Below are 26667 nucleotides of genomic sequence, written 5' to 3' on the forward strand. Positions count from 1 at the left end.
ATCATGGTGGGGAGCATGGTAGCACACAGACAGACATGATGCTGGAATAGGAACTGAGAGTTCTCCATCAAGATCTACAGGCAGCAGGAAGAGAGTGAGCCACTGAACCTGGCTTGACCTTTGGAACCTCGAAGCCACCATCCCCTCCAAGTGACACTTTCTCCAACAAGGCCACACCTCTTAGTCCCACCCAAATAGCACCAGTCCTTAATGACTAAGCATTAAACATATGAGTTTACAGGGACATTGTTTATCAAATCACCACATTGGATTATAGGCATGCTGTGGATCTAAACTCAGATCCTCATGTTTGCACAGCAAGCACACTACTGGTTGAACCATTTCCTCAGGTCCAGGGTTCTTCAGTTTCTGAAGGTGGCCTTGAACAACAGGTGGAGTTTATAGTCCCATGATGGGTTTAACATGACCAACTAACTATACTATTATGTGTGGTATGCCTCCCTAACTATACAACTACATTAAGGGATGGGTGAGGAAAGAAGTGTGATAGCATTCCCTTTTTAGCTGCATTGGTATACCTCATATCCTCTCTCACTTTTGAAATTCTAGTAGTCTGGAAGAGCTTGGAAACGAAAACTAGGTAAACAGTACCATTGAGGCACTAAAGGGTCTCTGGGAGACCCTGCCAGGGCTTGGAAAAAGCTGAACCAAGACAGGAGGCTTTCAGGAGAGGCTTCCTGAAAGCTAGGAAAGCAAATGAAAAATAATTTTGTGTACAAGTGTCTATGTTGTGTGTCTGGTATAGATAAATATGTACATAGGTAAGTGTGGAGGCTAGAGGAGGTTGAGTGTTTTCTTCTGTGGCTCTCCACCTTATTTTTTCAGTCAGAGTCCACCACTGAACCTGGAACTCATTGTTAGCTGCAGTGTCTGGCCAGAGAACTTCTAGGATCTACCTGTCTCCAGCCCCCACACTAGGGTTACAGGAGCATGCAGCCATTCCTGGCTTTTACATGGGTGATGGAGATTTAAATGCAAGTCCGTTTTGTGACCCTAGTCTTGGCAGACATGTACAAACATCACTTTACTCATTCCAAATAGAACAAAGAAAGAACACAGGAGTACTACATTTACATAATTTACACCCTTCCAAAACCTAAATGGATTTGATGAGTTTTAACAGTGTTACTAATGGAAATATAGGTGAGGGTTCATTTACAGGAACACAGCTGCAACACAAAAAAGCCTACCCTCGCATGGATGGCAACTCACAAAAAAAAAAAAAAAGCAACAACAACAAAACTCTGTGAACCCTAGAGCTCACACTACACCTTTCAGACAGCTCTTTCGGGCAACTTACTTGGTCTTGAGCCTTTTCCAAGTAGTTCAGCTTGTCTCTCCCTCTTCAGCAATCCTTTATGCTTGTATAACCGTAGTAAAGGAGTGTCTTAGTGTATCTGGTCAGTTTGGGGTACTTCCTGAGGCTTTCTGAGTCTTAATAACCTCTCCTCAGAATTTCCTAAATATTTTTAAATTGGATATTTTTTTATTTACATTTCAAATGTTATCCGCTTTCCAGGTTCCCCGTACATAAACTCCCCATCCCATGCCCCCTCCCCCTGCTTTTATGAGGGTGTTCCCCCACCCACTCACCCGCCTCCCCACCTTGACATTCCCCTACACTGGAGCATTGAGCCTTTGGCAAGACCAAGGGCCTCTCCTCCCATTGGTGCCCAACAAGGCCATCCTCTGCTACATATGCAGAAGAAACTGGTACAAAACATGGTCCAGTCGCTCTCAAGCTCACCAAGTGTTCTTACCCACTGAGACACCTCTCTGTCCCTTGGTTTACCCATTTCTTAGTAACATGAGTATATTTTATATCAATATATTTAAAAATAATGGAAAATATGATGTCTCTATGCCATGAGACTCAAACATTTTATCTTATGGTCTCCTTGTAGCCTAACAGCTGTATAGGGAGTCAGTATTCAAATATGAATGTGAACTTTTGTGATGAGTTAATATTTGCTCCAACAGAATCAAGTTCAATATTCTTGATTCCAATTACTTTTTCTGTTTACCTTCATGTCCTTTGTCCCTCTTTTTCATCTGGATCCAACCAACTGTATATATTAAACTCTAGCTGGAAAAAAAAATCAAAAGGCCTTGAAACCACTGGAGAGTCTCTTTTTCTGGTGCCTCATCAGCTAGGAACCCCATGCTGCCTATCAATCACAGAGTTATGTCCAAAGTTGGACACAGACTGCCTGTACAGCTGCCAAGCTACTATGAGCCCATAAGACAGGCCAACACGCTGCTAAAGACTCACAAGGGAAGATTTTTCCTTTACAACTATCTTTCAAGATTACTCCAAGTATGCCTGTGATGCAGTGCCATCCATTGTAAGTTTGTAATTGTAGATTAAAGAAGTCCAGATGTTCTTCTCATTCAAGTGTTTACAAAGGACCCTTCCATGTGGACATGGGTGCTAGGGAGGAGAGAGTGTTGCTACAAATACGGTGTGTTGTGCAAAGGATAATAAACATGGCGTTCTGATCCTTGTGGGCAGGTAAAGGATGCCCTATCTCCAGTAAAGATAGAAAGTCCAAGTTTTCATTTCCTCTGCTGTTTGATTCCATCTGCATTTCAACTACTTGGGTGATGCTGCCTCACACTGAATAAGAGCATCAAACCTTTATTTAGTCCACTATTTTAATGAGAGCTTCTTTGGGGAGCACTCTCACAAACACACCTAAAAATAATGCGCCACCAGTCAACTTGCCAACAAAAATTAATTGTTACAGACTATATTATATAATTCTGACTTTAAAAAAATGGAGGGCAAATACTATACCCAAGACAAAAACTGAAGGAAAAAACAAACAAACAAAACTTCACAATAGCTGAGTTAGTCCTGGAAGACTGAATCTGGAAATGAACAAAACCTTCCATGATATTTCTAACAAAATCACTAATAAATATATATTTGGAATATTGAAGTTACTAGTAAAAGCCTTCCTAATGCTGTGATAAAATAAGTACAAAAGCACCTCAATGGAGAATAAAGTTGTTTTGGCTCATAGTTAAAGGTTATAGCCTGTCATTATAGAAAATTCACAGAAGGAACTTGGTCACATTGCATCTGTGGTTAAGAGGCAGGGAGAAATGAATACCCATGCTCAGCTCACTCTCACAATTTTATTCACACGCAGACACATATAGAAAAAGAAGAATATCACCAATTTGTAAAAATTTGTAGAAGATTCAAGCAATGCATACAAAACTGTATAATAGTAACAGGTTTGGTCACTCTTAGATAGGAAAGACCAGCCTTAAATACATAGAATATTAGAATATATTTAAACAAAACAATGGTGGAATATGCCTTTAAACATAGCACTCACGAAGCAGAGGCAGGCAGATCTCTGATTTCGAAGCTAGCCTGGTCTACAGAGTGAGTTCCAGAACAGCCAGGGCTCTACACAGAGAAACACTGTCCTACAAAATCAAAAGGAAAAACACAAGAAGAAAAGAAAATATTTTTAGAGCCTGGAGAGGTAACTCGGCAGCTGAGCAGTGGCTGCCCTTCCAAAGGACCCAAGTTAACAACATGCCCAAAGGGTTCAATTATTTTCCCATCTTCTATGGGCACCAGGCATGAAAAGACATGCACATGGTGCACAGACATAATACATCTAAGCAAAGCACCTACATACATAAATAACAATAATTATTACTTATTACAGTTAAGACACTCAATCTGTTCAAGAAGTTCAGAATGAATATTCTAAACCTAAGTTAATATAAGTTAGGAAAGAAGATGAGGAAATAGCTAAAAAGGTAACAGTAAAAAGTAACAAAATCAGGGCTAGAGACATGGTTAACTTGCTCTTCTAGACCTGGGTTTGGTTCTCAGCTACCTCACAACCATCTGTAACTCCAATTCTAGGAGATTTGACGTCTTCTTTTGACCTCAGCATTAGACATGCATGTAGTACGCATGCATACATGCAGGCAAAACACTCCTATACAAAAATCAAGTAGCAAAACCCAGTTCTTTGACACTACTTATAAAATACATTTTTGCAAAATAAAAGAAAATGCATAAACTTTTTTTTAAAACTGAACAAATATGTATGGCTTATTTTATCCAGTACTTTTATCCTGGGCTCTGAAGCTCAATCAGCTTCCACAAAAGCTACTGTTGGAGAGATGTTCAAATATGGCAGGGAAAAGATGTGTCCCAGGAACACCTTAGTAAAGGAGTCAGAAATCAAAATCAGAATCATTATGAATGACAACTGGGGAGTTCTACTCACCTCAATACATAAAAGCCTCCAAAAATCAGTCTCTGTATCTACTATTAGCCCTGGGAAGCATTGTCTGGGACTAGGTAACCTACTGTGATATTGTCTCCTACAAATGACAAAGAAACTTTGCCCATGATATCTCACCAATATGGCCTAAACAAGACCTGAACAAGTATACCACCAGTAAACATGTTAACATGAAAAAGGAAATTTTCATGGGGTCCTATCCCTAGGCAGAATTGTCAGGCTAACCACTCACTTTATACCACCCATAGTTACCTCATATGCAAGTTCAGACCTGCTCTTGGTCTAGTCAAGGCAAAATCAGGAAGATAGAAGTAATTAGGGAGTCAATTGGGATGGGGTGGAAAGAGGAGTGCTAGAGAAAGAATACAGGGGACAGTAGCTAAAACCAAGGGTCATCTGAGGGATAGTATGGAAACCTAATATAGTAGAAGCTCCCTAAAATACATACAGATATGAAGGTTGTTACATTAAATTTTTCAAATTCTAATTTTAAAAAGGGTTTTTGGATGCTTTAACCTCCCTTCTAGCCCACCACCCACCAGAGGGAGTAGAAAAGAAAGGTTATTAGGATATAGGATGGGGTGGACCTGTTTAGAAATAGTTCTTTGGAGCAAATTCAATCTGTGTTGTCAGTGGTCTAGTTCAGTAGTATTAGGATAGCAAACATATCAGCAGTGGTGGCATGACACAGTAGAAACTGACAGGCCTCAACCAAATCAGCAGGAGTCAGCAGGAGTCAACAGGAGCAACCAGGAGCAGCAGGGAAGGCCAGAAGTTCTCTGCCAAGCCTCTCTCAGTGAAGTAAAGATACCTGGGAAGATAGAGGTGTGAAACCACTGAAGAATTGCAAAGCTAGCTATGCAAGACCCTCCTCCCATCACTGTCCATTGAGTCCTTATACTCCCTCCAGTCATCATGTGTCCTCCCATGAGTCTTGCCTCAGCAAAACACCAGGTTAGTCTGTCTTAGCAAAACTTCATATGAGTCTATATCAGCTGACATATACAAAAACTTAAGCTTCACTCTGCCAATTAGCCCAAGTCTGTGGAAGTGGCAAGAAGCTGCCAGAACACCACCAGAAGTGTTTTGGTGTGTTTCTATGGAGTCACAACAAATATTGACCAATAGACAATAGTAAGGCACACCAATACCATCCAGCATCATCCACAGTCTGTTGGATTATATTTATATTCTTTCTAAACATCACACATCCTTTCAGCTGTGTCTGCTTCAGGAAAATACTCCTTTATGTGTTTGCCCCAACAAAACACCATTTGATACAACTGACTTTCCAAAGAAACCTTAAATTCCTATTTCAGAAGGTGATCTAAATGAAATTGCCAATTGAGGGAGACCAAGCCCCAACTGGCCATCTCTTGTCATGAAATGAAGTTTCTAGCACTGTGATTGGGTTACATGTAGTTGAGTTATTGGCCAAAATGTCCCATAGGAACCCCCAAATAACTCAAGCTATTTAAGTTCCTCCCCACAAGGCCCCAAGGCTGAAGACAACACCTACACAAATCATTAAACACAGAGAAGTCTATAGAGGCTTCACCCCTATGGACTAGCCTCTTTTGTAAAAGAGAAAAGAAAAATACTAAAAGAAAAGTATAACCACCAATCAGTTGTGGAATTGATCTAATGTTTGTATTGTGTTAATTGGGTTCCCAAAATTGTACCAGAATCCTGCATGTAAGACACTGAAGGTCCCTGTCCCCACTTGGTTCTGATTAGTAAATACAATTGCCAGCTGCCAATGGCTAGGCAGAGAGACAGAGGTGGGACTTTAGGATTCACAGGACAAAATAGGAATCACCAGGCCAGGAAAGGAGTAAGAACCAGGCTTGAGTGCAGCAGGAGAGAAACATCAATCATGTAAGAGGCAGGGAAGACCCTCAATTGGGTCTAGAGTAACAAAGATGGAATATAGATTTTAGTAAGTAACAACTCAGGAAGATTGGAGGTGGGGCATTAGCAACATGGAAGGTTTTTGTCTCATAATGTTTTATTTGGGCTTTTTTAATCCTTATTACTTCTTTTCTTGTATATTATGTTTTCTTGTATTTTGTGTTTTTATTGTTTGTGTGTGCATATGCACTCATGCACATGTTTCTTTTAAATTTTATTTGCCTGTTTGTTTTCTTTAAAAAGGAATACACAGCCAGAATACAGCAAACACAGAGGCATATGCCAGCAGCAAACCACTGAACTGAGAATAGGACCCCCGTTGAAGGAATCAGAGAAAGGACTGGAAGAGCTTGAAGGGGCTCAAGACCCCATATGTACAACAATGCCAAGCAACCAGAGCTTCCAGGGACTAAGCCACTACCTAAAGACTATACATGGACTGACCCTGGACTCTGACCCCATAGGTAGCAATGAATATCCTAGTAAGAGCACCAGTGGAAGGGGAAGCCCTGGGTCCTGCTAAGACTGAACCCCCAGTGAACTAGACTGTTGCGGGGAGGGCGGCAATGGGGGGAGGGTTGGGAGGGGAACACCCATAAGGAAGGGGAGGGGGGAGGGGGATGTTTGCCCGGAAACCGGGAAAGGGAATAACACTCGAAATGTATATAAGAAATACTCAAGTTAATAAAAAAAATGTAAAATCAAAAAAAAAAGAAATACTCAAGTTAATAAAATAAAATAAAATAAAATAAAAATGAAAAAAAGGAATACACAAAATTAGAAGCATGGAGAGGTATGGAAGATCTGGGAGGAGTTGAGAAAGGGGAAAATGTAATCAGAATATATTGTATAAAGATTTATTTTCTTTTTTTAATTGTATACCTGTTGTATTTGTTTTTACTTTGTAGCAGTGTTTTGAAATAGCACCTGGAAATTATATTTCTCATAGTTTTTTTTAAAAAAACTGCACTTTCTTAGATGAGTCTCAGATCCCTTTTAATCTTTTTTTCCTTTTTTAAAATTGGTTATTTTATTTATTTACATTTCAAATGTTATCCCCCTCCCTGTTTTCCCTGTACAAACCCCCTATCCTTTCTCCCTCCCCTCTCCTTCCGCATCCACCCACCCACTCCCACTCACTGTCCTAACATTCTCAGACACTGAGGCATCAAGCCTTCACAGGACCAAGGAACTCCCCTCTCCCATTGATGCCAGATAAGGCAAAGATTTATTTTCAATAAAGTAAAATAATTTAAAACCTAAATAAAGCAGAACGGTTTACTATATGCAGTGCTGGGGTCAGGCTGTCAAAGGTAATCTCTTGAAAAGCTGGTTGAAGTATGAATTGTTACACCTACATTTGAAAATAAATATAGCCATATATTAAAATGAAAAAATGTAACTTTATTTTTAAATTTTTTAAATTTTTTAAAATCCTATTCTTAATGATGGTCCTTAAACTCTTTAACCTCCCTTGTAGCCCACCACGCACCAGAGGTAGTGGAAAAGAAAGGGTATGGGGGAAGTGGACGTGTTTAGAAAGGTTCTTTGCAGCAACTCCCATCTGTGTTGTCTGTAAATCAGCTGTTCAGTTCACAGGTCAGCAGCAGCAGCTTGATCCACTCGCAAACACTTCATGGATACACCAGCAGTCCAGTTTGGTAGAGTTGGGATAGCAACAGTGGTGACACGACCTAGCAGAAACAGCCAGACCTCAGCCTTGTGGGGTGAAGGGGGGAACACCAGGAGAAGTTCTCAGCTGTGCTGCTCTTAGGGAAGCAAATAACAGCAAAGACGCCAGACCCACAAGTGTTGTACAGCTAGCTGTACCAACAAGCGTAGCTCAGCCTCCTTCACTCCATGGAGTCCTAATAATACCCTCCAAATATCATGTGTCCTCCATGTGCCTTGCCTCACAGCACGTGCATCCAATCAGCCCGAGTCCTTAGAAGTGGCAACAAACTGCAGTACAACAGCAGACTTTTTTTTGGTGTGTTTCTATGGTGTTGTAACTAATGCAGCTCAACTACGGAAGTGTGAGGTGGACCAATACACATGTGTTCTTAGCAAAGAATCCATCACGTGTCCTTTTATCAGCTTGCTTTAGCAGAACATCCTCTCTCCTGTGTCTGCTCTACTGAAACATTTCCTTCTTGAGTCTGCCTTAGCTTTTCCCACCTCAGTCCACATTAAGGAAACATTCCTGCACATGTCTGCCCCAGCAAAACACCATCCAACCGACTGGCTTGTTCCTCAGCCTGCTTTCTGCAGCACCCAGGAACACCAGCCCAGGAGTGGTTCTATCCACAGTTAACTATACCCTCCCACATCAATTATCAATAAGGAAAATGTCTCACAGGTTAGCCCGCAGGCTGATGGGAATATTTTCTCAATCGAGGTTCTCCTCAAACAGGTCTAGTTTGTGTCAAGTTAACGTAAAACTAGCAAACATTTTCCTCATCAAATAAACTTTTCTTTGCAGTAGGCGAAACCATTTCAGAAAAATACAACTAGTGAAAATAAAGAGCTAATGGCGGAATGCCAACCGTAATTGAAACATCTACAACAAAACTTCTACACCTAAGGCTAAGGGGTCAGAAAGGAAGAGTTGACAGAAAGACGGAATCAGAGGACAAGGAACTCTGCAGTGAGGTTGTATCTCCTAGAAATGACAGGGAAACCTGACCCATTGTACCTCACCAATATTGTTGCCTAAACGAGATGTAAATAAGTACAGCAGCAGACATTTTTAACACAAAAGAGGGAATTTTCTTAGGGTCCTGCCCAGAGGCAAAGTAACCAAGGAATGCTGAGAACAGGAGAAATAGCCATATCCAAAGATGAGCCCCTGAATTGGTTATGCAATACCAAATCACAGCCCTAATGCCATATACATACCAGTTACACTAAATGGACCAAGCAGGTTGCATTTCTCTCTCTCTCTCTCTCTCTCTCTCTCTCTCTCTCTCTCTCTCTCTCTCTCTCTCTCTTCTCTCTTCTCTCTCTCTCTCTCTCTCTCTCTCTCTCTCTCTCTCTCTCTCTCTCTCTCTCTCTGTGTGTGTGTGGTGTGTGTGTGTGTTTGATAACAAGTAAAGAAAAAGAAGCTGAGGGCTGAAGAGACAGCTCAGTGGTTAAGAGCACAGAGGCACAGAGGCACAGACTGCTCTTCCAGAGGTCCTGAGTTCAATTCCCAGCAACCACATGGTGGCTCACAACCATCTGTAATGGGATCTGATGCTGTCTTCTGGTGTGTCTGAAGACAGCCACAGTGCACTTACATACATACAATAAATAAATCTTAAAAAGAAAAAGAAGCCAGGAAATCCATAGGGAGCAATGACGGGTACATAAGAGGGGTTTTAAGGGAGGAGAGGAAGGGGGAAGTCTCTATGAGTATTTTAACTTTAACAAAGTGGCTTAGATACCATCAGGATTGAAGGAGAGGACTGAAAGAACACCAAAACCCAGGGGAGGAAGCCAGCTTTATGCCAGTTGTGACCCCCGAGGCAGAATTACCAAGCAGGTATTTCCTGAGACTATGGTCCTCTAGAGAGTCTGGTTCTGCCCTTAATGTGAGTTATGGGAAGTAACAACCACTAAATTTCATCTGTGAAAGTTAGAGGGTTGAGGGAGTGAGAACCTTATTCTGAGGCCCTCATTTCAGACCTGCAGAGCAGAGAGAACTTGAACTTTAGAATGATAACTTAAGGTACCTTACAAAAGCCTCACCCTGGGAAGCCCACTCTTTTACGAGAGTGAAAAGGAGGAAACTGCCATCAATAAGTATTGCATGAGAGAAGAAAAGAATTTTTAAAGACTCACTCTGGTTACAGGATCCCCAAATAATACATGTGCTCTTCTGTGATTAGTCTGTAATCAAATTAGAACTACTTGTAAATAATAATAATAATAATAATAATAATAATAATAATAACCCTTCTGCTTCCATGACATGCTTCGATCCTTTTTATGAGGCCCACTGAGAAGAAATGGAACCAAGTTGTGTAAGAAAACACAATGAGACCCTGACAATAAGTTGAGGTAATGGCAGTCCTGATAGATGGTCTCCAAATAACCCATCTGTTCTCCTCTTGTCTGTGCTATACACTAATCTGACCACGGTCAGAGGGTGGCGCTGTATTCGCGCCTTCTGTCTCGGTGGATTCTGGGTGTTTAAACCCAGTTCCAAGGTTGCCGGAAGTGGGAGAAGATGGAGTTGCCGTGAGGTGAGTGGTTAAGACCGTGAGGGTGGAGTGCTGGAGTCTCAGCTTTCAAAAAGAACCCCCAGATACTCTGTTGGAATTGCTGTCACGTCTGCTACAGTGGGCGGGGATGGGGTGGAATGCCTGTAACTGACCCTGGACTAACTAATCTGAATTCTCCTGCCTTCCATGACAGTCAGGTGAGAGCCTATGGCTGTGTTTCACTTATTTGGTTTTGTTGTTTGAAGCAGACTCTTACTGTGTAACCCACACTAGAATCAAGCTTGGCACTACTACTTCAGCCAGGACGACAAGCATAAAAGTGCTGGAGGACGCCCAGCTTGGGTGCCATTTTGAATGGAGAAAGCTCCATTTCTGTGAAGGTTTGAAACCCTGAGGGTGGACTGTGTGTACTCAAGAGAAATAGTCAGCATATAATGAGACTTGATTCTTGTGTTTAGTCGGCACCTTAGGAAGTTTACCTCAGTGGAGTGTGGGGTTCAGAACCTTGTTATAAGGTGGGCCAAACAGAAAGCACCTAAATTCCATGAGGAAACCAGTTGAGACTCCGAGGCAGGATGCAGTAGCCCCGAGGAAGAGCCCCCCCCCGCCATAATAAGGCAGATACCCTGCTCCTGTCCCTTCCTTCTCAGAAGACTTCCAGACTCCCGGAGCTTTTATCTTTTTGTCCTTTATCTTTTTGCCCTTTTGATTTGTGAGTGTGTGAATGTGTGTGTGTGTGTGTGTGTGTGTGTGTGTGTGTGTGTGTGTGTGTGTGTGTGTGTGTGTTTTAGGTTTATTTTACTTTTATATTTACATATGTGTTTCTTTGCAGTGAATTTGAGGGGCCCAAATTGTGCAGCAAATGAATTTGAGGCCAGAATCTGGCAGTGGATCCTCCAGAGCTTGACTTGTGAGCCACCCAAAGTGGGTGCTGGAAACCAAACTCCAGTACACCACAAGAACAGTAAGCACTCCAGTGATCCACCTTTTCAGTGCTTGACTTTGTTTTGTTTTGTTTTGCTTTCTTTGGGGACAGGATCCCTTCTACATAGCCCAGACTGTTCTGAAACTTGTATAAACCAGATCGGCTTTGGAGTGCCATCTGCCTCAGCTTCCTTAGTGTTGATATTACAGGCACGTGCCACCTCACCCCATTTTCTGAGGGCTGGGACATGTTAGGAGACATGTTAAGACTCTGGGATTGACAACGCCCCAGACCTGATAGAGTGGTTCCCCTCACGTAGCCCATATAATCCAGTATTAACCTCCACCTCCCCACTCTAGTCTCTTCCTTCTCAGTAAAGTCTTGAATCAGAGGTTTGGTTTCGTTTGTTGTCTGTTTGTTGTTAGATTTATTTTTGTTTTTATTTATGGGTAGGTGTGTGTGCCAGGTCATTTATAAGTATGTGTGTACGTCAGAGACATTATCATTTTGATTGTTTTGACTTCTTGAGACAGGGTCTTTTTCTTGGTTGGTTTATTTGTTTTATTTTGAGATGGCCTTCACTATGTAGCCCAAACTGTCCTGAAATTCTGTGTAAAACAAGAGGACTTTAAAGTGTGAACATCTCTTTGGCCTCCTGACTACTGAGATTACACTTAGTATAGGAAACATGTTTTGAGGGCCAAGCCTTGTGAAGGGACATGATGAGATCTTAAGGATATACTGAGAAAGCCCTAGTCCTAATAGCATCTCAAAAAGTATCTAACCACAGTTCTTATCTGGCCTACACCATAATAGGGGTGGATTTTGTTCAACTGAAAACCAACATCCTCTATCTGCCTCAATAGATTTTGTGATTCAGAGCTACTTTCTAAGGTCCACACAGCAAAGAGGACCCAGGGGTCTGGGGCAGGGGTCTGAGATACTCTGAGGATAGAATAAAGATGCCCAGTTCTGACAGCAGAATCTCAATCTCTCCATACCACGTTTGTTCACCCTATGCCAAATGATGACAACTTGTTGGAATGAGTTCTTCCATTCCTTCCTTTTGCCTCAATGGACTCTGGAATTTGGGACCATGTTTAAAGATCCAGTGAGCTGAGAGGGCTATGTTAGGGAACATGGTGTGACCCTGAAGATGCATTTAGAAGTTTGCCCCTAATGGAAATGCCCTCTACCAATTGATTTAACCCTGCTTCTGTTTTCAGCCATGCACCATACAGGGACTGTCCTGTTAAGCATCTACTTCAGTAGAATTTGGCACTCAGAGTTTTGAGAGCTGCAGAGCTTTGTAAAGGATCACAGTAAAATTCTGAGAGCAGAGTGGGGAAGTTCCAGTCCAAATACAGGGAACCTCCAAGTAAACCATACTTGACTCTCTTGCCAGCCCCGCACCATAAGGAAACAGGCCTTTCAAGGGAGACACTTGAAACCCCTAGCTCCCTTCCCCTACCCCCTCCTATCCCTGGAGTCAGAGCCTTGGTCTGGGGACAGCATACTGAGCTCATCAGATATTGGGGATCTAGAGTTGTCTATGAGAAACAGGGAGGACACGATTGATGATAAAGTGTCACTGAAGGATCACATCGTGTCCTTGTTGTTAACTCCAAGAAGCTCAGGATCTGGATCTGTGGCCAGATGTGGAGTAGGAAAGCTTTTGTCTTGAATACCAGAAAAGAAGGAAATGTCATGGCCAGAGGGGAAAAGGTCCAGATTATGAGGGAGAGAATTCTAGTACCAAACAAGTGTCCCACAAAAGCCTCCTCCCATGGTCAGCCCAGGAAAGTCCAATTCAATGTGACCAGTAAAGTAATTCCTGATTTCCACGTTTTGGTCTGAGGGGGAGAGGCTGTATAGGTAGTCAGCTGAGGGAGGGTTCCAGACACTGTGGGAAGTCAAAGTGAGCATTTAGGAAGGGCTGAGAGGATTCTGGGTGGGAGGCCCAGCTATATGCTGGCTCTGAGCCTAGAAAGTCATTAATAAGCAAGTGATTCCTGACTTCAGCATCCAGATCTGAGAGAGTTTGGGGATTTACTACAAAGAACACTGTTTCATAAGGACCCAGGTCCTGTGAGGACTAAAGGTAGGAAATGGAGGGCAACAGAGGGGAGCTCGCACGTGAGAGCACATGGTTACCTCCACACTCTTGTCAGCTCTGGTAGTCTCTAGGAAGAGTGAACAGATGTAGTGTACCTTCACTGTAGCCTGTGAGGTGTTAGGGAAAAGTGAGGTCTGTTCTGCAGAATCACTGGGGGATGAGGTCTGCTATAAAGCGGAGATGTCAGGAAGGACACGTTAGATGAATAAATTTCAAGTAGACTTAGGGAACCCCATATATACAAGATGAGTCCAGGTCACATAAATAACCCTGAAGATCTTTTGCAGGGTTAAAGGGATATAGCATCTGTTCACTACTCCTGAGAGTTTTCGGGATTTGGGGATTCTAGTGAGGAATTTAGCCTGCACGAGTGATCTCAGTAGACATGGGTGTTAAAGGATCTGGCAAGAGTCAAGGTAAGGACACCACGGGCTGAGTGAAGGTAGCCCCACTCCAGAGCACATACAGGCCCCCACAGAAATCCACATTGCAACTTGTTACTCCCACAGTCCTGAAGATGGCCACCAGACTAAGCCCTTTATCTGTTTCTAGGCCATTCTTCTCTGAGAGTTAATGGTCTTATCAAGAAGATCTTGACTTGGGTCATCAAAGAAAAAATTCCAGTTATGTCAGGACTCAAGGTGAGAACTGAGAAAGTCCTATCACCCAACCACATGGGACCCAGCCCTTCTGTTGGCTGTGGGAAAACCTGGGGACTGTAGATAGATTCCTTCCCCTCACTTGCCTTTTCTTCTTTCTCACAGAAATAAGCCTCCACATTAAGGAAGGTGGGTTCAGCTCATCAGGGGAAGCAGTTCAGTCCTTGCAATTTATCGAGGTAAGTATGAGACAGGCACCACCTCCCAAAATACATGGAGTTTAGTGAAATGTATTACCTCTTCCCTCACCCCAGGCAAGTTTAGCCAGATATAAGGCTCCCTCATTTCTTTGTTCCGTCTCAGAGCTGTGGACTTTTCATTGCAAGAAGTGTGCTCCCAGGCCAGCAGAGAAATGGGGTTCAGATTCTGACAGTGCAAAGTTGAGACCCTACAATGATGACAGAGAGTATCATATGAGACAGCAGAGGTGCTCCCCAGAGTCCAACTCTCCTCTCCTGTCAGGACCAGACACCCAGTGTTATCAAGAGTCTGCAGTTCTGGGATGCCTTGATAGCAGCTCCAGGGGCCAGAAGTGAAGGGCTTGGATCCTCCGGTCAGACATAGGAAAAGCCCAAACAGAGTCAGAAGTGAAGGTGAGGTACCAAGGGCCCCATCCACCCCAGAAAACAGGGACACGCTTCTCACTCCTTCTCTCAGTAATAGGACTGACTGGAACACAGGTTCCTCTATGGCTATACAGTACTGTCCAAGAGGAAAAACTGTAAAAGGCCATTTTGAGAGGTTTCAAGGTATAACTGTCAGCAAAGTATTCTCACACTGCCCTCTTCTTGCCCCAGGTCTGAGTCTGTATTACTGTGATCCTTCCCAGTCTCCTGCCTGCTAGCTTCAAAGAAATTCATCGTGTCTCATCTACAGAAGAGGCAGTGTTACACATTTCAGGGAGAATCTCAGGCCCAAAGAGAACAGGGCCTGATGGCTGAGGGGGAAGAGTCCATTGACAATAATTTCTCCTCCTCCACTAGTCCAACACTTCCCAGGAAGATGCCTGCTGGTGGAATACCAAGTCATCACCAGAGTCCTCAGAGAGCCTCATCTCCTCCCATTGTTATAGCTGAAGTTCCAAAATCCCCTTTGGATGAGGCCTCTGGCAACCAAATGGATCTGGAAGAACCCATGGTATTGCGTCGTACACTAAGTTCAAAGACAACTGATTTGATGCAGTTCCTGCTCCTCAAGTACAGAATGAAGGAGCTGACCAACAAGGCAGAGATTGTAGAAAAGATTATCAAAGATTATGAGCAATATTACAGTAGGATCTTAAATGAAGCCTCTGATGGTTTGAAGCTGGTCTTTGGCATTAATGTGATAGAAGTGGACCCTGTTGTTCATACCTATGCCCTCGCCATTGCCCTGGGGATCACCTATGATGGGATGCTGACTGATGTCCAGGGAATGCCCAAGACAGGCCTCCTAATAATTGTCCTAGGTGTCATCTGCATGCATGACCACCATGCCCATGAGGATGAGATCTGGCAATCACTAAATACGATGGGAGTAATTTCCATGGAAAATCACTATGTAGCTGGGAATGCCAAGAAGCTTTTCACTGAAACGTTTGTACAGGAAGGGTATCTGAAATACAATCTGGTGCCTGACAGTGATCCCCCTCACTATGAGTTCCTATGGGGTCCAAGGGCCCATGCTGAAACCAGAAGTACAGATGTCATAGAGTTTTTGGTTCAGATCAGCAGGATTAACTAAGTGATTCAAGATACTTCCCATCCCTGTATTTAAAGGCTTTCAGAGAACATGGGATTTTGTTTAGAATTGCCACCACAAGTGGCATATTGCCATGGCCAATGCAGGTTCTAGTGCCACCATATTCAGAAGCCTCCAATTCTTCAGTGCATTTGAAAGTGGCAGTTAGTGTTTAAAGTAGCAGAGAGGTGGTGTGGCGCTAGGGAAGTAAGTAAATAGCATCTTTTCCCCCTGCTTTATAAAGGTAACTTGGAACTTTTTTAAAATATTTTTCCCATTTTGTTATTTTATTTAACAAAATCGCCCATCTTATGTTATGGTCTGTAATAAGGTAACATTTGTTATATGAATTTAATCTGAACTGTGAAAAACCTTAGTAATATAGCCAATGCCAAGAAATAAAAAGAAAGAAAGAAAAAGTTAATTCTTACTTTCCTCTTCAACAAAATATGTTCCTCTGTAAAATTAAGTTACATGTGTAGATCTAAATGTGGTTGACTTTTTGAACATGTGTAAGGAATTACATCCTATTAAGTTACCCAGTGTGAAGCCCCAAAGCTTCTAAATTGTAGAAAAGCTCACTGAAATGTATAGAGTTTGGATCTGGTTAATTTCAATGTGTGATGTTTTTGCTTTGCAAGTTCTTTTAATAAAATTACAATAAAAATAAGTCGTTCTACTTACTGGCTGATTTGTCAAGGACCTGTTCTTTGCAAGGACCTGTGTTCACAGGGAAATACTAGGAAAAGCTAGAGCTGTCTTACCTATAAATGGTAAGGTCTACGAGCAGCAGCCATATAAAAAAAGAAATGAGGTGTCCTCTTAGACCAAAGGAGTGATTTCATGCTGTGTCTTAGGCCCAAGAAGTAGATATTTTAATTCTGAGCAGTTCCTTTTCCATTTTCAGAACAGTTTCTTCTAGGGTTATTTGGGTTTAATTTTTCTTTTATTGTTAGTAATTATGTGTAGGTTTGCACATGTCAGTGCCAGTGCACTAGGAGGCACAAGATGTCAGATGATCCTCAAGCAGTTGTAATTTGCCTGCTCTGGGTGCGAGGAATTGAACCTGACTCCTCTGGAAAATAAAAGTATGTTCTCCTCACCATTGAGTTATCTCTCCAGTGCCATAAAAAGTTCCTTTTGGATATCAGATAGATATGACAGACAGGAATCCCCATCTAGATCTTGTGCAGGAAGTGTGGTCCTCAGTGTGATGCAGAGATTGAGTCAAATGGGAATTCTTTGGGAGCATTGTCCTCTTAGGAATGATTGATATAATTACCATGGGACCCTAGGTAATTCAAGAGGTTGATATGAAAAGAGTTAGCCTTTGGATTGGAGAATACCTGCCTGTTCTGCAACCTTTCAGTCAGAACCTCAGTCCAGACTAGGAAATGGTGATACTCGCATTTACATTGTCTTCTCACATCAATTAACTTAACCAATCCCAGGCATTGCCAGAGACTAACCTAATCTAGATAAACCCCTACAGCTATACATGGAGGCTTGTGTCCTCGGTGATGCTGGCATCTTGAAAAGCAATATTAAAATCACTGAGCCAGTTGAAATCCAGCACTGTGAGGGGGAAGTGGACACAGAATTCCACCCCTAATCAAGAAACTATTTGGAATTGATACTTGCTGGCAACTAGAAAACCTTTTTTCTTCAATTAAGGGTCACAAGGTATATCAGCCATACTCCAGAGAAAGCCCCATGTCCGGGTATACCTGGGCAACACAAACAAGTGCTCTCTTATTGTTGTTGCTTGTTGGTGGTGGTTTGGTTTGGTTTGGTTTGGTTATTTTTTTTTTTTTGGTTCTTTTTTTCGGAGCTGAGGACCGAACCCAGGGCCTTGCGCTTCCTAGGCAAGCGCTCTACCACTGAGCTAAATCCCTGGTTTGGTTATTTTGGCTTGGGGGTTTGGGTTTCTTTTTTCTTTTTTTCTTTTCTCTCTTTTTTGTCTTATTGGTCTTTTGCTTATGTGCTTTGATTTTTGTTTTTTTATTTTGTTTGTTTTGTGTATTTGTGGAAAGAAAGAAATTAAACAAAGTTGGGAAGCATGTGGATCTAGGACAAGTTGGAGAAGAAAAAGGAAGATGATGAAAATATATTGTATGAAAAAAATTAATTGAAATAAGAATAGTAAATTTTGTGTGTGCATGTGTGTGTTTGTGTGTGCGTGTGTGTGTTAACATCACACTATGAATTGGACAGTTTTATGTCTGCTTGACACAAGCTAAAGTCATCTGAGCAGAGGAACTTCAATTAAGAAAATGCTTCCATAAGATCTGGTTATAGACAGGCATGTAAGGCACTTTCTTAATTAGTGATTTATGAAGCAGAGCACAGCCTATGGTGGGTGTTGCCATCCCTGGGCTGGTGATCCCGGTTTCTATAAGAAAGCAAGCTGAGCAACCCATAGGAAGCACTCCTCCATGGCCTTTACATCAGTTCCTGCCTCCAAGTTCCTACCATGTTTAAGTTCCTGTCCTGACTTCCTTCAATGATGATCAGTGATATGGAAATGTAAGCCACATAAACCCTTTCCTCCTAAACTTGCATTTGGATATGGTATTTCATGACAATAGAAACCCTAACTAGGATATAGTACTTAAATTCTAGAAGTTTCCATTGTGTCCAGTTAAGAAAGGCTCTAGACAAATTAAACAGTAGATTGTCTACTGGGAAAATAGTTGTGGTAGTAATATCTGTCACATATTAATATTCTAATACATAGCATGATTTGGATGCACTTTGCATGCAATATAAACATCCCAATAAATCTACTTCACAGCTGAAGAGCCTGAAGTTCTTTATAACTTTTCCAGAACTGTATAGCTTATAAGTGACATCGTTGGAATGAAATCATTGTTATTGTAGGTAGAATCATGCCAGTTACAAAATTCCTACGTAAAAATCCGTACCTCCAGTACTTGAGAATGTACCTATATATGAACAGTGAGTTGATGTAAAATGTAAAATACAGTCATTGGTGTGGCCCTTAATCCAGTATGCCTTAGTTTCTTTTAACAGAGAACACACACACACACACACACACACACACACACACACACACACACACGTAGTAAGAATTTTAAAGATTTCTTTTTTTAAAAAAAAACACAAAAATGGACACCTGCTGACCGCAGCCGCCCCAGATTTGGAATTCTACACTAAAGTCATCATGGGCATTTTCCAGAGATTGATGAAAAATAAGGAACTCATTCCTTTGGCGTTTTTTATAAGCGTGGCTGCCACTGGAGCCTCACCTTTCGCTTTGTATGCTTTGAAAAAAACTGACGTGGTTATTAATCGAAAAAGAAACCCAGAACCTTGGGAAATGGTGGATCTTACTCAACCCCAAAAGCTTATAACCATCAACCAGCAATGGAAGCCCATTGAGTTGCTGCAGAAAGTCCGGAGAGCAACCAGATGATTACTTGCTACTCCTTTCTTCCAAAGAACACTCTATGAATCTAGTGGAAACACTTCTGCACAAACTCGATTTTGATGCCAGTGTGCAGAAATGCTTCTGCTACATTTTTAGGGTTTGCCTGCATTCTTTGGATCCTGCATAAGCAAGTGAAGGTAGCACATAGTCTAAAATGGTTTTTCGTGTTTATTGGTGTAAATTTCAATTTTTTTTATTCTTTTTTTCGGAGCTCGGGACCGAACCCAGGGCCTTGCGCTTGCTAGGCAAGTGCTCTACCACTGACCTAAATCCCCATCCCCGTAAATTTCAATTTTACAGTTGAAATTTTATGTTTGTGATGCTTGGATATTTTCCTTGAAATGTATAAACATGTAAAATTTATATTACTGCCTGTAATAAATAATTAGATGGCTATCTGTAAAACATATGACCTATGCAAGAGATATCAAAAATTACTTAACTTTAAAAGTGGAGGGGACATCTTTTTATGGGAACAAGCATATTTTGAAGTATAAAACTTCATCTTTTTAAAAAAAACACAAAACTAGTCTATGGGGGGAGGGCGGCAATGGGGGGAGGGTTGGGAGGGGAACACCCATAAGGAAGGGGAGGGGGGAGGGGGATGTTTGCCCGGAAACCGGGAAAGGGAATAACACTCGAAATGTATATAAGAAATACTCAAGTTAATAAAAAAAATAATAAAAAAATAAAAAAAATAAAAAATAAAAAGAAAAAAATTGTAATGACAAGGCTACTATAATAAAGACTTATTCCATCTGATCAGTAATGCTCTCTTCAAAAAGGCAGTCATCAATATTGCCCATTTATGAAATTTACAAGCTACAGTAATGGGCTTGGCAAGATATATTCAATAGTGGCATGAATATTATAGAAGAATAAATAAGCAGATATGGTTCAATGTAAGGCCTGTTCCACAGATTGAACTCTTACCTAGAACTGTTAGACACATGACCAAGAACCTGTGAATAGATAAATCATAGACACAAAAAGAAAACCTACTAGTGTCCTACATGGACATAGCATTAAACAGGCTCCTAACGTTTCATTGTGGTACTTATAGGTTAGTGCACACCTCATCCTCCATCAGAGAGGCTTCTTTTTGTAATAGACAACAACACAAAAACTCACAGCATGTCAAATTGAAGAAAATAAGAGATCACATTCAAACAGTTCATACCTAAATAGAACATTCATATCATAACCCCTCCTCCTAAGGTTGAAGGTTCATTAGGACCATCATGGAAGAGGGGATGAATGACTGTAGGAGCCAGAGATAGTGGATGGCTATAATATAACAATGTTTTCCAAATTCAGTGGAGCAGTTGCACATATGACCTTACAGTGGTTGTATATATACAAGAATTGCTCATGCCCAAAATAGGAAAAAAAAAACACAAAAACATTGTGTCTGCTTTAATCTCAGGTGTGGGGTCTGGGACTGCTTCAGTCTGTCCGTAGCATCTGGAGATGATCGGCTTCCTGCTCTGGCATGGTTTTGCCAGCTGTAGATAGTTTCTGCAATTGTGTGACACTGGAAATCCTAGCAACTTTTCAGACGGTATAAAAATAAATGCTACGACCCTAATAGATGGGTTGTTAGTTGTCATTTGTTATGGCTTGTTAAGCAATCATGCACAAAGAAGAAACAAGAAGAAATTAGATATCCTGACAGCAAAGATCAAACTTATTCCAAGGAACAACCCTAATCAGCCTGAAGTAGTCTAATGATAACATCTCCCCCTTTCTGACTTCTGCCTTCATTCAGGGATCCCTTTTCTTTCCTCTCTGTCCTTTTCTCTCTCTTATCTAGTTATGGGGTTGAAATGGTGGGGGGAAATTGGGTGGAGAAGGGTGAAAGAAGGAAGAACCCACAAAGTGGTACCCAGACGTGAGGTTAGGCAGAAGGGGAAATTTGACTTCAAATATAGAGAAAATGGAAGGGGATGCAGGGGTGGATTTTTTTAAGACACCAACAAAAACTTATTGCAGCTGCTATTACTTGGATATCTCTTGCTCTGCTCCTAGAGGGGATTTTCTGTTTTCTCTTTTCCTTCATACTATATTGTTTCAAAGTAAAGGTTGTAGAGTTGGCTATGCAATTGGAAAAATTGCAGGTGAAAGTGGAAGCAGTGAGGAGGCGAGGAGCACTGGAAAGGGGAAAACAAAAAAGTTTAGTCATGGTGACTGAGCAAGAGAGCAGGACTTTCCCAAAGGAGGAAAAGGGGAATGAAACTATGCTGCAGGGCAGTCAGGTGAGAGAAAAGCTAAAAAGGCAGGAGAACAGGCTGATGAAAAAGCCTGTTTCAAAAGAAAGGGTTAATCTTGAGCCAACTACACTGCCAGAGTGAGAGGAAGGGTGGTCCACAGTTACGAATCACCCTTAGCTTTCCCCGAAGTCACAGCATATGCCTGCTAATGGTGAGGAACAAGGTTCTGATAAGATGCGATAGTTAACACAGTGGAGGGAAGAACCTGAAAATATTGAACAGTCAAATAGAGCAGGGTCTCTATGGGCACCTGCACACACCCACACAGATAAACACATAATTTAAAAACTAAATTAAAACATAACTTCTCTTTATTTAAATTTCTTATGTTCTTGTGATATGTCTTGGTGTGGGATTTTTTTATTTGATCTTGGTTGAGATTCATCAGTTTCTGGAATAAGCTTGTTATAGACTTGTGTTGTTTATAAAATCTTTATCTTTTAATTTCGTTTTTAAATTATGTGTTTGTCTGTGTGGGTGTGTGCAGGTGCCCATAGAGACCCTGCTCTATTTGACTGTTCGATATTCTCAGGTTCTTCCCGCACCATGTTAACCATTGCTGTTTTAAATTCACCATAATTTGGGCCAGAAGGATGGTTTAGGGAGTAAAGACACTTGCTGCCAAGCCTAATGAGCTCAATTCAACCCTGGCACCCACAAAGCAGAAAAGAACCAAATCCTACAATTTGTCCTCTGACCTCCACATGAACACTGAGATACATGTACACACACACACACACACACACACACACACACACACACACACAAACACACGCACACGCGCGCGCACGCACACGCACATGCACACGTACATGATGTAATTTTTAAATTCACCTTAAATTTCCAAATGTTCATTATAAAATATAATTGATTATTTTCTGAAGCTCTTATGTAACCTTGCTAAACTCTACCATTAGTTCTAAAAGAATTTCTTCAGGTTGAAAGAATTTTCTGCATATACTGTGAGAGTGTAAAGATAGTTTACATTCCCCTTTTAATCATCTGGGGGTCTATGATGTTTACTACTAATTGTCAACGTGGCACAATCTAGGAGCACTTGTGAAGGAGAGTCTCAGTGAGGAATTTTGTAGATTAGGTTGGCCTGTCTGTATGTCTGTGGGCAATTGTCTTGATTATATTAATTGAGGTGGGAAAATTAACCCAGTGTGGGTGAAACCATTCCCCAGACAAGGGATTCTGAAAGTAACAAAAGCTAATTGAGCATGATTATGCTTACATGCCTGGTTATAGATATAATGTTATCAGCTTTCTCAAATTACACACTGTGACTTCCTCATGATAATGGACTTTAACCTGAAACTCCAATCTAAAATAAACCCTTTCTCCCATAAGTTCATTTTGTCAGTATATTTTATCATAGCCTCTGAAAAATATTTAAGGAACCTTCCAAGGGACATTATATGTTCATTTTTATATAGTAGTTTCCTGCAACATGAATTCTAGCAGAGGAGTATCTTCCTCACTGTCTACATTGTTAAAATCCTGACCTTCATATTTCATCTACTGAGATCAACATGATTCACATATCTAAAAGAAAATAGGAATGCCTAGAGGAAAAAGATTATTTACTGACAGCTAGAAGACAGTGACTTTGGATTGAACAACAGAAAACAACAAAAGCCAAAACAAAAGAAAATGGATAGAAACATTCTCTAGTGCACAAAACACTTGTAGGCTGGAAGTAAGATGAGTCAGGCTGGTGAGATGTCTTGGTGAGTAAAGGTGCTTGCTATCAAGTTCGAAGACCAGATGTCAATCCCATCACACACACACATACACACACACACACACACACTTAATTTAATTGAAATATAAATTTTGAAAGGAAGTAGGATCATGTGTATCTCCACAGAAGCTTAATATAGCCATATTAGACTTGGAATGGTTTTAGGTAAGACATATGAACACTAGGTAATTATGAATGGTGGGAGAGAGTAGCATGAGCTGAATAGGATTCCTAAAGGAAACAATTGTATGAGATATTTTCTCAAGCTCATCTAATTTACTGAAATTTAATGTAAGTAGATATGGAAAATAGAAGGCCAGTGGGAAGGCTGAGAGGTACTAAGGAAATAACCCCTTACTCTACCCAGAATGAATTGGAGCCTGCAGTACCCTCCACCTCAGAGATAATGTGCTATGCATAATGCCCTCCGTTTCCCCCAGACCCAGATTCAATGATATCTAAGTCCCTCCTACATTCAAGGCTAGTTGCATGGCTGCTGATCAAACAAAATCTAAGGGAGTGGCCTCCCCTACCCTGTGTAGATAGATAGATAGATAGATAGATAGATAGATAGATAGATAGGCAGGCAGACAGACATAGATATAGATCAGGAGACCTGGAACAGATCCCTAAGCAGTGTTGATTGAGAATATGAGCAAAAAACCACCAACACATATTACTGAAATTCAACAAGTGACTTCAAACACCAAAAGATGGAAGAAAATGAAAGCTCCTCCTCCCAACGCAGCTCCAAGGTGAGACAAGCTATCCAAAGCCTCCTCCTATTCTCCTTGACTCCTTGGCCCTATACATCTATCCTGTCCTCTCCTGGAACACACACCTCAGGCCATAAACCCTTCTATAAATGCCCGGTTTTCAATCCTTCCTCCACCTGTTTTCTGCAAACTAAGCAGAATTCTGTTATTCTTCCAAATACTTGTAACACCAAAGACAACAGAAACCATCAGAGGAATTTGAAGGAGAAAAGCCTTAGAACTCAGAAGCCCTCCTCTTAATCTTAAGAAAGGGAGAGGGTCAGTACCATCTGCCCACAACCAGCAGCTGAAAAGTGGAATGAAGATAAGTTGTGGCAACCAAAGCAGAGCTCCATTGTCTGGAGGAGGACCTGAACAACAAGTAAGGTAAGAGCAAAATAGCAGACCTCAGAACCATTTAACAAATATCCAGAGCCCTGAGTGCTATGCAATGGCCAACCACAAAGAAATGATTTTTATAGCAAGTGGTCAGTGACAATGAAAATAAAACCAAGCTCTTATGGCAAGGAGTGGGGGGAGTGAGCGTGTAGGAAAGTTAAGAAGTGAGTTCTATGGAATTGGGTCTCTGAATGTTAGGTCCACAATGAACCAGATATACCATCTAGTGATCAGGTCAGAACATGCTACTGAAAACCAATTTTGCCTTAATACCTTGACCTATAGAAGAGAAAAAATTTGGCATTTCTACTCCTATGTGTATGTAAAGGGTAAACTGATAGGCGTGAGCTGCAAATGTGAATGTATTTTGTAGCTATGATTAATGTTTAAATCAGGTGAAGCAGATTACCCATAGTTGGGTCACTCTCGTACAGTCAGTTGAAAGCTTTGAGAGATGGAAAACAAAGCCTCTTAAGGTTTCATTTCTTTGAGATAAATATCCACCAGCTCAATTTCAGAGCTAATGCATATGCAATGTTAATAGGAAGTACCATGTTCTTCCTCAGAGTGAATGGTGGTGGTTTGAATAAAAATGCCCCCCACAAAAATAATAATCATGGGAGGCAGAGAGAGGGAAGGACCTGGATGGGAGAGAGGAGTGGGAGGGGAAAGGGGAACAGGATCAGACATGGAGGGGGAAGGACAGGAGAGAATCCCAGAGGTCCAGAATAAGGAATATGTATCCTCAGGGAGTGGGAGATTGAGGGACCCTCTAGAAAGTAATAGAGACCAGGGAGGTGAGAGACTCTCAGGACTCAATGGGGGTGACCTTAGCCAAAATGCCCAACAATAGGGAGGGGGAACTTAAAGAGACCACCTCCAATAGATAGATAGAGCCTCAAGTGGTAGAATGGGTTACTAAATAAGAGTCAAAATTTCCAAAGCAGAACTGTTCCTGTCTAAAAGAACTGCAGGGTCAAAAAAGGAGGCAAGACTAAAGGAAAGGCAGTCCAATGGAAATATATAAATCAAATATCTCCTTACATATAAATGTTTAAATAAATTGTGATCTATTCAATGAAATATATTTCAATAATAAAAATAAAACAGTGAAACATTAAACACAATGTGATTACAATACTGGAAAATCTTTTAATTATAGAACATTCTAGAAAATGCAGAACAAATTTATGAAGCCAGAATAATGGCTACCTAAGATAAGAAAAAGAATAAATAGACAATGGAATAGGGAGCTTTCTGAGAACAGAGAAAAGTTTGACACCATAATTGTTTTAATACACACAGCTTAAGCATCTGCCAAAGCTCAATACAGTTGAGTTTTAACAATCCCAGCATTTGGAGAGTGATAGCAAGAGGATTTAGAGTTCAAGGCCAGCCTTGGTTACACAGTAAGTTTAAGGCCAACCTGAGCTACATGAAATTGTGTCTCAAACACAACAATAACTTCAAGAAAACAGGCTGGTGAAGGGTTATTAAGAGCTAGAGTGTATCTCTAGCATGTGCAAGCCCTGAGTAAGAGCATCAGCACTAAAAGGATAACTGATTAATTAATGTCATGTGGAATAAAAAATATTAATCAATGTTTTCAAGGGTAGTAAAACATTGTAAATATTTATCATACATCTTCCTTTATCATCGAAGTTGATTATACTTCATACCGGAGGCTCTGCATTGCTAATAATACTCTATGTAGACTTGTGTGGTGTACAACTGTGTGTTAGCTTCATAAAAACTGCTAAATTATACTTCTGAAGTTTCTGTTAGGATGTCATACTTCACACACAAAATTTTTGAATAAATAAACATATTAGGCTGGCGAAATGGCTCACTGCTAAATGTGCTTGCCAGCAAGACTTGCAACTTAAGATTCCCAGAAGTCACATAAAGGTGGGAGGAGAGATTTGAGTCCACAAAATAGTTATCTAACTCCATTCCCTCATTATAATGTGTCAACAACAAACCAAAGTAAATTACACCAAGCTTCACCCTGGAGAACTAATTGGGGTTACTTATATAGAGTATGAGTGAGGAGTTGCTTATAGGAGCATGGACACTGCAGAAGCTAATGTATTAGAAAATTTTGCTCAGAATGAATGATGGATTCCCCCTAGTCACATTGATAGAAATTCATCAGTTAACCTTTCCCATCCTATATACTCTAGCACCTCCAAAGACTTCAAGACCATGT

At 41.1% G+C, this 26667-nt stretch overlaps 2 pseudogenes across 1 annotated transcript; both read left to right on the plus strand.

Annotated features, from left to right (window-relative positions):
- The first annotated feature begins 13843 nt into the window (after positions 1–13843).
- Positions 13844–15714, plus strand: Magea10-ps1 (MAGE family member A10, pseudogene 1; annotated as a pseudogene).
- A 2558-nt stretch (positions 15715–18272) lies between these two features.
- On the plus strand, positions 18273–19472 carry Cxh15orf48 (similar human chromosome 15 open reading frame 48; annotated as a pseudogene). Its single transcript, XR_015647124.1, has one exon. The product of XR_015647124.1 is annotated as a similar human chromosome 15 open reading frame 48 (transcript).
- Positions 19473–26667: the final 7195 nt, after the last annotated feature.

The sequence above is a fragment of the Rattus norvegicus genome, chromosome X (assembly GCF_021556685.1).
Source record: "Rattus norvegicus strain SHRSP/BbbUtx chromosome X, alternate assembly SHRSP_T2T, whole genome shotgun sequence".
NCBI classification, from domain to species: Eukaryota; Metazoa; Chordata; class Mammalia; order Rodentia; family Muridae; genus Rattus; species Rattus norvegicus.